We start from the raw sequence: 12,377 nt of genomic DNA on the forward strand, positions 1-12,377 counted from the left end.
GATCTAAGTAGGCATCCCGATAGTAGTATTTGAAATTTCATGACGTTAACTCTTTATTTGGTTTTGAATATAATATTATGGATCACTGTATATACCACAAGGCTTGGGAGCAAGATCATCTTTTTTGTGTTATAATCTAGATGATATTCTGTTTGCAACCAATGACTTACGGTTGTTGCATGAGGTGAAAAAGTTGATATCTCACAACTTTGATATGAATGATATGGATGAGGCATCTTATGTCATTAGCATTGAGATCTACAAGGCATTAGCATTAATATCTATAGGGATAGGTCCAAGCGTGTTTAGGGACCATCTTAATAAGTCTATATAAACAAAGTTCTTTAGAGATTTAGGATGAAAGATTGTTCACTGAGTGTTGCACCAATTGTTAAAGGTGACATCTCCATTTGAACCAATGTCCAAGGTTGGAGATTAAAAAATATTAAATGGCCAACATTCCATATGCTTCCATAGTGGGAAGCTTGATGTATGCACAGTCTGTACAAGACCTGATATTGCTTTTGCTATTGGAATGTTAGGGAGATTTCAAAGTAATATCGGCCTAGATCATTGGGGAGTTACAAAGAAGGTCATGAGATACCTTCAAGGAACAAATGAGTTGATGTTTACATATAGGAATATAGATATTTCGATACTTTGGAAGTTATTGAATATTCAGATTCGGATTTTGTGGGTCGTGTTGATTATCGTAAATCAACATCAGGCTATGTCTTTATGCTACCTAGTGGGGCCATATATTGGAGAAGTGCCAAGCCAACTGGTTGTTACTTCTACCATGGAAGCTGAATTTGTATCTTAGTTTGATGCTACAGTGCAGGGAATATGGTTGAGGAACTTCATTTCTATGCTTAGAGTTGTTGAGTCTTTCTATAAGCTAGTGAACTTATACTGTGATTATACTATTGTAGTATTATTTGCTAAGAATAATAAAAGTGGAAGTCCAAGTAAACATATCGACATTAAGTATTTATCAATAAGAGAGTACATTAAGGTTAAGGAAGTTCTCATATAACACATAAGGACTAAGCAAACGATTATTGATCCATTGATAAAGGGCTTGCCACCTAACACTTTTGAGGATCATGTTGTCCGTTTGGGACTTTGGAAAAATTTATCTTCATGAAAGGTAATTATTACACATTCCGATGTAATAACTATTATGTAGTTTGTTTCTCATTTCATTGTATACATTTCTGTTGAGATTATAAACGTGTTGTTGGATCAAGAATAAACATTTGGGGTTTATTCGTAAAGTTGGATTTATGTAGAAAAATAAATATTGTATCGTGATATATAAAAGGAACCGCATGATTCAAGGTGTCTACCGCAATGACTCAAACAGTTATATTTTTCTATTTGAACATTAAGAATTAAGATGTAATGTTATTTGAGCAAAGTAAGAGAATGTTATATATCATTTATTTTAATAAATAAAATAAATATACTAATTTCTTATAATTATGATATGGTCCAAACATTATTGGTAATTGCAACAACTTAGTTAAAGGTAACTATTTTGATAACTATTATGCGGTTACTTATAGGTGTTTGATTGGAACACCATTTCTACAAGGCTCATCTGAACATGTATTCTAAAGAAAAAAAAACATTACGGTAATTTTTTGTAAACTATGGTCCCCAGTTTGCTAGCAATAAAAATTATCTGTCTCTCAATCATTCGGTTGTTAAGGAAAACACTGGATTAATTTATTCGACATTCAAGATAATGATATTCTTGGAGGGGAACTTACAAGCAACTTCTCAAGTTTACATGGTTAGAGGTAAGGACCTTAACTTTGTCTTCCGCACAATTGAACAGATTACAGTATAGGTTGGTTATGGAGTTTAATATTAAATAGATTATTATACTATGTTGTAGTTTTTACATTTGGCATCAAAGCCAAGTTTTTCATCTATTTTGAATTATTTATGAAATTTCCGTCAATGATGTGATGATCCATAGTGATATTAATCTTAAGAATAAATATTTGATCTATTAATCCATAGTAGATGTTGTTTTACAAATTGTTTGGAAATTTTTCGTATCCATTAGAAGTGTTGGATGTTGAAAATTTGAAATTTGAGTTTTTTTTTTGTTGTTTTTTGGGTCCCATCTCTGGACGAGGAAAAAACTAATACTTCATGAAGACTTTAAATTCCTCTAGAGCTTAATATGCATGAGCTTCATTTGAATTAATAGTCATATGTACATGAACTAATCCACAAATACCAGCTTGCGGACACCTCCGTTGGCACTCGCTTCTTATTAAGCCCCCTTGTGATCAATTTGGTTTTCATTATTTGATATTTTGAGAAGCCACACTTTAATGTTGTCGTGATTTATTTCTCTTTTAGTGGATACAAATGGATTTAAATGTTAGACTCCAATCTCCTATCATATTAGTGCAACCACAAGTAGTATCGTGTTTTTTTGTAATTATTATTTTGTTGGTTTAAGAGAAAAGTTTATTACAATGACAATAGAAGAATAATTACAAACTACGGAAATAAATAGCTGGAATAATATCACCTGTATGGATCTACATGGTTAGAGTGGTAAGAGCATGCAACAAATCAATAACATCATATTTATTGTAATAACCCCCCCCCCCCCCCAAAAAAAAAAAAAACCAAAAAACAATGATTTCCATGCATGTTTATATAATATAAGTTAATTAATAACTACAATTGCATTGTTGGTGAAGGGAACTTGCCTTATTTTGCCTATAGTTGTAAACAAATATTTTTTATTTTATTTTAATTATAACATGAGTGTTGACAAAAAACACGTCGTGAAAGTGAACTAAGGAGGAAAGTGACTAGTCTTTATTGTTGTTTTACTTGCATCTCCCAAAGTAAAATACACAATTCAGTAGATTTCTTTATTATTTGGTCGGTCCGTCGATCTAATAGGCGATATATATGACTTCCAAGTTTCAACTTTAACAGAGATTATTAAGTGAACGTGTTGAGTTCTTAAAAGCACAATATTAAACTTGAATGTGCAAATACCACAAATACATGTTGTATTGTTTAATGATATATGTTTCACTTTCGGGTTCAAATTTGAAATGTGACAATATTTAACAACAAATTATATAATTAACAATTATGTAAATTATTGTGAAATTTTATATTATTTTCCTTTTTTGGTTTGTTTATTTTTCACATTAATTTAAAAAGTAAAAGAAAAACTTTAACGAGAAGGCATGTAAAATAACTGTTGTGCCGCATTGATCCGTTTGCAGTGAGGCTTCACGTGTGTTTTTATTGGCTATGATGGTAGTGTAGGACCACATTGCCATCAAGTGAATTTTCTCCTTAATAATACTAAGGTGAATATATTGCCAACTTATGTAGTGTACAAGATGTCTGTTATGTTTTTCTCTCATACCATCAGGTGATATATGTGTCATTTTTAAGAAAAATGTATTGAGTTTGCATTGGTACCTTTGTACTTACCAAAAAGATGGAACAAGACTAGACAGTTCCACTTATTATTATTAGGCATAAATGTAGCTGAACGGCTGTGTAAATAAATTATACTATTAAATGTATTGAATAAATCTGAACCGTTTATGATGGATGACTCAGATTTAATTCCACCAAATTAAAGGTAGGATTTCTAGAATCGTTCAACCACCACATTCCCTTATTATTATCATTTTATTTAAGATTGAGAAGCTAATTTACAATTCAGCATCCACTGGAGCAGTTAAATGGGGCCGTTCTCCAATAGAGGGTTAATAAAATGGTTATAAACTTGATTTCTTTGGTGGATTCAATCATTTTTTGATAGCATATGTAATATCTCCACCCTTTATTACTTGATATATAAAGGATGTCCTTGTAAAAATAAAATAAAATTGTGCCATCGCAACATGCCTACACAGAAAACGCCGACAATTAACGGTAACGTCTAACAGAGTAACAGGCACAAGCAAACACCGCTGGCGAAGGGCATGAATCTAACAGTCAAAGCTCGATTTAAGACACAGATACCAAACCGGAAAAGCTTCTTTCTGGAGAATTTGCAATAATAAAAAAAAAAAAAACTTTTGAGTTTTTTTGACTTCTTTAGTTCTTTTCTCCATGGGTACAGACAAATGACGAAACTAGCCTTCATGAAATGAATGTGATACAGAGTCAAATGCGTCATCAGACGAGCTAAATTTATATCGAAGGCCACTCCGGTTTTCTTTCGCTTGTTTGTCTCCCTTAACTATCAGACATAGTCGAGAAGAGATGTCTACGGCTCCATTTCTGGATTGACCTTCCTGTTCTGACGCAGAGCTTCAAGATTAAAGAGCCGGCGTTACTCTCGATAAACTCGTCTATTTAATTGAACAAGGTTGGACTTTGATCCTGTTCGTACCTGATGTTTTCTTCGTTCTACCGGTGTCTTTCGTTTCTTTGCAATTTAGGACAGATGAGATGTTGTCGTGTTGATCTTTATTATTATATACCTCTATGTAGTTAACATCTGATCGTTACTTTGGTTGCAGTAACGGTTGTGCAAAACACAGTTTTATTGATCTTGATGCATTAAATGGATATAAAAGATAAAAGATGCTAGAACTTGTCTTTAGGGCTTGTTTAGTTGATATGAGATATCGACGATCGTTTTGTTGGCTCAAACTTTATTGTTTCGGACTATGTTGAAAAACCCTAATCTAATTTGGCTCGTTTTCTGAGGTGCTGTTACAGTGCTGGAATCTCGAGCCCCACCAATTGTTGTTCTTCTTCTTATGAATATCTAATTTATAGGAGTATGCTCGTACCTGCGACGTAGCTTGTCACTCTCTCCCTGTCTCTCTCGTGTGTGTGTGAGATATATAGGTTCTTTTGCCATTGCAAAACTCAAGCAATGAATCATTTAAGCAGCCAATCCTTATGCTTACTTGTTGACTGAGTTTAACTGTAGAGCTAGTAGTAAAGAGTTAATGGGAATGAAAAAGGGAAAGTTTCTGCTAATCAAACTGAGTACTTAGTGCTTGCTTTACCTTAAGAGAAAGGTTGGGTAGAAAGGCATTGATGGTTTAGTAAGATGAAGTAACCTCCAAAATACATCAGTTATAGTAGTTAGTCTATTGGGTATCATAGTCAAAGTGGTTGTGGGAACAGAACGAGATGCTTTGGTTACCGGCGAACGCTTCCAAAGGCGACCCTCTTGAGTTTCCGGCTCTTTGGAAGTTTTTCTTTCATTATCCTTAGGAAGCTAATCCATGTAACAAATTTGTCTATTATGGAAATTTAAAGCAATTTGCAAATGTGATACAATGGATGCATGCTGTCAGTATAGTGGCTGGGAACTGACAACTGAGTAATACAACCATCTATTGGAAAAAAGAGTAGTTTACCAATTGCGATACCAAGAGATTTCAGTTCCACCTAGCATCGCTAAACTGATGATGTTTAAATCTTAAGTATAGTAAACAATTTGCCATATCATAGAAGGTTTCTGAAATATTAGTAATTTCGTATTAGGGACCTGCGATTTGAATTCGAAAATTACTAAGATTAATTATTGGAATAACAAGAACAAACACAATGAAGGATGACATTGGTTACAATGGTCCAGTCATCCCCTACACCAAATGGTGCCCTCAGCCAAAGGCTGCCCAAAACCTTCCACAAAATAACCGATACTTTCCTTGACATGTTTCCCCACTTTTATAACCCCAACCAGCAGTTGGTTGATAATCCCACTTTCTCTCTCCTCCACATGGCTTCCTTCTAGGGTTATAACATAACTCTTCTTGAACTAAAAGAGAATTTTCCATAAGAGTCCTACTTTAAAGAAAGACTCCTGTGGACTCGAGAACTCAACTGACAACCCAAACTAAGACTTTGAAAATTAAGACTAAACTTCTAAAATGAAATCTTAGCAACTACTTAGGGCTGAAATGGACCAAAATACCCCTTTTAGAGTTCAGCCAGCCCCAAATGCACCACCTTGGTGGGGCCTTGGGGCCCACAACAGTGTTTTGGCTAGGGGGACCCTTGTTTGCATAAAAAACTGTTCTGTTGTAGGGTTTTCATTGGGCCTTGGGCTCCCACTTGTTGTAGGCATGGCTTGAGATCTCGGTCCCTCAAAAAACCGAGATTTGGTAAAAATCTCCGGTCAACTTGACCCAACTCGAGGGCCCATGTTGGTGGGTATTAGGGTTCAATTTGGACCGGAACTCAGCATTTAGCCTATTTTAGGCCTTTTTAGCACAATGGTGGCTTTAGATTTGTGAGAAAAAAGTGTATTCTTCAACTCAACCCTAACTTTGAAACCAATACACTAAAGGAGTGAACATGCAGCCTTATAAAACATGAAATACACAACCATTAATTGATATAAATGAATGCATAAAGGTTTAAAGTCAAATAGTACATCTAACATGTTTAGTTGTTCACAATTTCACTTTACAACATTGATGTGCTTATAAGTTGCACCACGAGAGTACAAGAGTAAAATCAATGACTAAGCAACTTGTCCAATTTCTGCTCCACTAGCACCAGCCAACACCACCTCCACTAGTGTAGGATATAATTTTTGAAAAAAGTGAAGTTTGGGAAGAACACTCACCTTGCTTCAAGATTGGCTTCAAAATTAGTAGATTTTTGCTCTAGGTGAGCTAAATAGCTTGTGGATGCAACTTAGGTAGAGATTTGACCAATTTTCTAGTGAAAAATTCAGGCAAAGCACCAAACCAGCGAAGGGAGAAGGAGTAGAGATCGAGATATCTCAACTCGTCCTGACTGAGATGGGGTATTTTGAAAGATTGGGTAGAACTGAGATCCTGGGTCAACCGAGATCTCAACAAAGATATTGTATTTTTTGGTAGTGACTTGACTTGGAGTGCAAGGTTCAAAATCTCATGAGTTTTGGGCTTGACCATATTGACCTTGGCAAGACAAAGCATGCTTTGCTAAGAGATTATTGATTGAATCTGGATGAAATCTGGATGAAATCTTGGTGTTTTGGTGGAATTTTGAAAATTTCAGGGGGTTGTATAATATAAAGTTATAAACTGTAATTTGTAACTTTTAAATTATAATTGAGATTTGACTACTTAGTATTTGCTCTTACATTTTAATGGAAGTTTCAATGTTTCTTGTATATCGATGTTTAGATTCTTAAAGATACATGATCCAATTTCGTTTGCATACAACTGAGCATGTGTGAATCAAAGAAGACCAGTTTGTTTTAGGTTTTTGTAAAAAAAAAAAACATTGCATTGTATTTAGTGGGCTCAAATTTGGTTGTACACAAACAATGGGACCCAAAAACCACCAAAAACCCACCGCAACACTCAACCAAAACCTGGAACAATAATGTACCATGTTTTGCTGAGATTTCGGTGAAATCTTGGTACTCGGTTGTTTCAACCTTGTGGAGAAACTGAGACAAGATGATATTTTGAACATTGCTCGCATGAGATCTTGCCTTGAGGTCTCAAAAATAGGGTTCTAGGCTGAGATCTCATGAGACCTTGAATTATGTAGGTCTTTGGGAACTGCATCATATGAGTCATTCCTCCATTGTAATTGAAGCCTGAAATCGTGTGTTCCTTGCGGGTGAAGTGACAATACTAAGGTTAAAGGGGGCTTAAATCTAATAGAAACCTTCACATAGACATGAATATACAGTATTAGTTGGGAAGATTTTGCTTCTTGCAGAAATTTTTGGGATTGTTGGATCATTTAACATATGGAAATCCAAAGAAACTTCTCTTCTTAAGATCGTTAATCTTCTTTTAGGTGGGGGTGGGGAGGTGGCAATGGGGTTTAGGTAAACCCAGAATGTCATCCTGATTGACTTTGCAAATTACAGAAGATCCCTGAGTAGATAAAGAAGTCTAATTTAACCACTTCGTAAGTAATCATAAGATAGACTTTGCTGCTTAGATGATATTTGGTTGCTGTACTCTTGCCTTATTTCTCTTCTTTGATGAAAATGAACCTCATGCCTTTTTTTGGGGTACATCCAATTAGGTTTTTGGGTTTAGTAGGATATCTTTAGTTCATTTATTTAGACTTCTATTTGTTGGATGTGTCTTGTAATTTTTTTGGGGGGTTTTCATTAGGCTGATTCGTGATTCAGTCTTCAAGGGTTTATGAGTCCCAGTCAGTCAAGTTTAGATTCACTTTCGGAATATGATTAGTATCCTTATATATTCTTTATGCATACTAATTTGTTACCATGGAAGATCCATATTTGGAATAAAAAGATTTAGAAAGTGCTATCTTACAGTATTGTCTGAACCAGCTTCTGTGACCTGTTCTTTCTCCTCTGAAATCTCTTATTCCATCGTTGCTCTAAACCCTTTCATTTTCTTCACTATTTCCTGTCCTCCTTTCCTAGCAGTTAGCCAATTGTTGCATCAGGTGCAGCTTTGTTTCCCATTGGTTAATATCTTACAAAAGGTCATTGAAATCTGGAGTAGGAGCACGTTACTGAGATTTTGCAGGCCAGGGTACAATTTGAACCTTGTAGTTCCGGTTCCTAATGGCTCTCTTGTGGCAAACACCAAAACCAACTTAGCCCTGGATTTGTAGTTACTGTTACTGACAAGTTCTTTAGCACGCCTAGGATCTCCTTCCTTCATGAGCTCTTGGGTCTATTGGTACCTGATTCGTAGAGGTCTATTGTGAATCAAACTGGTAAGACCCTTAATCCCTCTGCAATAACTCACCCTATTGATTCTCAACTAACCCAACCAGTGCAGCTAGGATTGAAGGCTGAAACTTGCATTAGCTTCAGACTAGTTACAGAACATAGGGAAGGAACAAAAACTAGTTGAGTTGCTAAACTACTAATACTAACTCAAAATTGGACTACAATAAGAGTAATTGCAGTCGTTAACACTCACCTGTGAACTGAATTCTCCCCAGCAAGACCTCCTTGCTTAACTAGACTTGATGCATAAAAACCCCCTCTCTACTTCTCTCCCCTTGCATAACCCCAAAACCCTTCTAACTAACTGCTGTACCATACCCAATATGTTCTTGCCATCTGGACCCATTGTCTGTCCCCTGTCATAAGCTAAAGTTAAAATTTCTGTCCAATCCCTTCTTGCCACCCTCCCAACTGAGTGTGTCTTTCAAGTGTTCATCTGGGGATGATCCCCTGTAGCAGCTGATGATCCTGTGTTGCTCCCTTTCTTCTTGTGCCTATACACTTGAGCCATTAGGGGCTTATCAATACTCCCCCCTTGAGTTTCACTTTGTTTCAAGGTGAAAATCTGGAAACTGCTTGTGCACTTCAACAAAATCCTCCCCAAGTGTTCTCACAAGGGCGTAGGTTCTTCCACTTGAGTAGCACTTCTAGATGCCCTTGTGAAGAATAACGAGCTTGTAGTTCCTTCAGCAGTAACTGCAGCTCCCAATCCTCAGCTAAGCAAGATGGGAGGCTTGGGTAATGATGTCGGTCCCACTACCTTCTTAAGTTGTGAGACATGAAAAACTGGGTGCACTTTGGTGTCAGGTGGGAGGGTAAGTTGGTCGGCTACAGGACCAATCTGAGCTGAAATGGGATGGGGTCCATAGTAGTGTTGACTGAGCTTCTCACTGGGGCATTTCGCCACCTTTTTATACCTATATGCATAGAACAAAATTTCGTCGAAACTTGCGAAATTTTCCATTTTGGTAACCTCGAAACGAAAAACTAGGGGACCGAAAAAAATCCCAAGTTTCGATCGAAACCGTCGAAATTTTGTTGAAACTTGTCGAAACCTGGTTCAACCAAGCTAGACCAGTTGGTTCAGGAGGAAAAAATTCTCAAATTTCGTGGGAAACATGGGAGATTTCGTGAAAACTTGGGAAATTTCGTGGAAGCTGGGAAATTTCATGGAAACTTGGAAAATTTCGTGGAAACTTGGGACTTTTCCTACAAGTTTCATAGCTTTCCCATATTTTCAATTGTTTTGTTTCTTTAATGTTTCCTCAAATACCCCTTCCATCAGAACTTCCATATCCAAATTGTGTATTCCCTTAAACTGGTTATCTTAGGCATGTTGATGACCAGACTTATAAAGTTACAGTTGTCAATTTCCTCGACAACCATAGGCATAAAATATCATGGGATGTTTATGTTCATTGGTTGAAGGAGAGGATGTCACATGCATAGTACTACTTAGCTCACAGGATGGATCCACCGAGACACTCCTCTTGGCACTAAGTTCTACTTTCCTTTTATTGTCAGTTACTTTGAATTTGATGTTTTGAAGTTAGAAATTATATAGTGAATGTTATGTACTTAGGTAGTTAAGTTTATAGTGTACTTCTTAGACAACTTTACATTGATGTTATGTACATCAAATGACATATCTACATTGACTTTTTTAGCAAAATACAACCAATATGTTCTTTATACTCTAACTAGCTTAAATGTTAATGTCGAAACTTGCACAAAAAAGTCATAAGTTTCCACGAAATTTCCCACCTAGGTTTCCCATTTTCACCTAGTCGAAACTTAAGTTTCCCTCGAATTTTTTTCTATGCCTCTATGGTTGGAGCTTGAGAAAAACTTCTTCTCCCACATGGTTGTGACCTCCCCCTGGTGCTGATTTCTGGCATACTCGTGTGATCTTGGGCCACCCTCAAATTTGATTTCATCTCATCTAAGATGCGATCCTGTTTGCGCAATTAATTATCAACATCGTCTACCTTGGAGTATCCCCTTCCCAAAGGAGTAAAGCTGGTGGCTTTCTTCCATAGAACACTTGAAACGGAGTTAACTTTGTGGTGGAATGATAGGTCGTGTTGTACCAATATTCTGCCCAAGAGAGCCATGTTGTCCAATCACGCGGCTGCCTAGCACAAAAAACCTTAGATAAATCTCCAATCCCCTGTTTACCACCTCTGTTTGTCCATCCGTTTGTGGGTGATAGGCGCTGCTGAACCTGAGTTCATGCCAGCAATTTAAAATAGTTCCCTCCAGAAATTGTTGATAAAAAACTCGGTCCCTATTAGATACAATTGACCGTGGGAAACTGTGAAGGTGAACCACTTCTTTGCTGAAAATCAGAGCTACCTCCTTTGCTGAATAGGGATGAGTTAGGGGAATAAAGTGCCATACTTCCACCACTAACACGGTATCACCCCCGCATGTTTTATGTGACCTTTCCACAAAATCCATACTGATATCGTCCCAAACGCTATTTGGAATGGGTAATGCCTGCAATAAACCAGCTGGTTTCATGGAGTCATGCTTACTCCTTCGGCATGTGTCAGACTTAGCTACAAACTCCTTAACAGCCTTCTTCATGTCCACACAATAAACCACTGCAGCCAGCCTCTTCTAAGGGTGAAGGTGCCTGGGATGACCCCCAAAAGGTGTGGAATGGAACTCAGCCAACAGCTTGGGAATCAACTGCAAATTGTCAGGGATTACTGATCTGCCTTTATAAAGCAGGTGCCATTTTTCAACTGATAATTAGGGAATTCATGAGAGCCACTGAGCAAAGATTGCTCCACAGCCTTGTAATGAGGGGAAGCTCGAACTTCATCAGCCAACCCTTTGTTTCCCTCCCACACTGCTGTTGACAGAAAAAAAAGCTCAGTCTCCCCTTCCATCCTTCGAGAGAGAGAATCCGCAGCCTTTTTCTTGCTGCCCGGTTTATGAGTGATCTCAAAGTCGATCCCATCAGTTTCATGATCTATTTTTTGCTAGTCTTCTGCCACGATTTTCTGATCTAATAGGGATTTCAAACTCTGTTGATCTGTTCTTTAAAGTGTTCCCCAATAAGATAGTGTTGCCATTTTAACTGCTACCCTAATTGCCATCAACTCCTTTTCATATATGGATTTAGCACAGGCACGAGTAGAGAGCGCTGGGCTCCAACAAGCAATGGGATGACCCTCTTGCATGAGGACAGCACCTAGGCCCAACCCCGATGCATTGGTTTCCATTACACACTCCTCAGAAAAATCCAGCATAAGTAACACTGGGACTGATTTCATGGCTACCTTCAAGGTCTCAAAAGCTTTAGTAGCTGCTTCATCCCAATGAAATGCATCTTTCTTCAACAAATTGGTGAGGGGAGCTGCCATCTTCCCATAATCATGAACGAACCTCCGGTAATACCCTATGAGGGCTATAAAACTCCTCAATGCCCGGATTTTCCTTGGTTGTGGCCACTCGACCATGCAACCGATTTTCTTCAGATTTGCTGCCACCCTATCTCCGGATTTGATGTGCCCCTGCCCCAGGTAGTCCAACTAAGTCACCGACTCACCGCAAAGGGGCATTTCTTTGGTTGGCTACTGGGTGATGCTGTACCAAAAGAGTAAAAACTGCCTGTAAATGCCCCAAATGGTCCTCCACGGTCCTGCTAAACTCTAGGATATCATCAAAAAAC

General features: G+C 37.5%; 1 protein-coding gene across 2 annotated transcripts in view; it reads left to right on the forward strand.

Moving 5' to 3' along the window:
* Positions 1-4,202: 4,202 nt before the first annotated feature.
* Positions 4,203-12,377, forward strand: part of LOC149010425 (uncharacterized) — a 35,393-nt gene continuing 27,218 nt past the window's right edge. For both annotated transcript variants that reach the window (XM_089163249.1, XM_089163250.1), the window contains exon 1: positions 4,203-4,375. The gene's annotated coding sequence lies outside the window, so the exon portion shown is untranslated. The remainder of the gene's footprint in view (positions 4,376-12,377) is intronic.

The sequence above is a fragment of the Hakea prostrata genome, chromosome 7, assembly GCF_041222555.1.
Source record: "Hakea prostrata isolate BN-2017 chromosome 7, UWA_Hpros_2, whole genome shotgun sequence".
In the NCBI taxonomy this organism is placed as follows: domain Eukaryota; kingdom Viridiplantae; phylum Streptophyta; class Magnoliopsida; order Proteales; family Proteaceae; genus Hakea; species Hakea prostrata.